Consider the following 752-nt stretch of genomic DNA (forward strand, 5'->3'; position numbering starts at 1 on the left):
AATCGGTAAATGACTGAAAAACAGCAAATGATGTCAGAACGTGTTGGAAATTGATGACGTCGCTTTGAATGCTGCATATTGAACGCAAAAGAAGTTGGGATTTCAAATAAGTTTAAAAAGCATTGAAGTGCCCGTGTAACAACTGAGTTCTCGTCCGAAACCCTGATACTCCGAAAGAGATTGTCCAGTTTGTACACGAAGTGCGTCCAGTTTTTGCCGTGACCCTCTCTACTCTTTCGCACATGCTATGTGGGTGAAATGATGATACCATGCCAAGTTTCAACATTTTCAGAGTTCATTTTTTAGTGATTTTCAATTTCACGGTCATTTAGCTCTCTAAACAAATCGGTAAATGACTGAAAAACAACAAATGATGTCAGAACGTGTTGGAAATTGATGACATCGCTTTGAATGCTGCATACTGAATGCAAAAAAATTCTGGATTTGAAATAAGTTTAAAAAACATTGAAGTGCCCGTGTAGCAGATGAGTTTTCGTCCGAAATCCTGATACTCCGAAAGAGATTGTCCAGTTTGTACACGAAGTGCGTCCAGTTTTTGCCGTAACCCTCTCTACTCTTTCGCACATGCTATGCGGGTGAAATGATGATACCATGCCAAGTTTCAACATTTTCAGAGTTCATTTTTTAGTGATTTTCAATTTCACGGTCATTTAGCTCTCTAAACAAATCGGTAAATGACTGAAAAACAGCAAATGATGTGAGAACATGTTGGAAATTGATGACGTTGCTTT

Source organism: Triticum dicoccoides, chromosome 7A, assembly GCF_002162155.2.
Source record: "Triticum dicoccoides isolate Atlit2015 ecotype Zavitan chromosome 7A, WEW_v2.0, whole genome shotgun sequence".
Lineage (NCBI taxonomy): Eukaryota > Viridiplantae > Streptophyta > Magnoliopsida > Poales > Poaceae > Triticum > Triticum dicoccoides.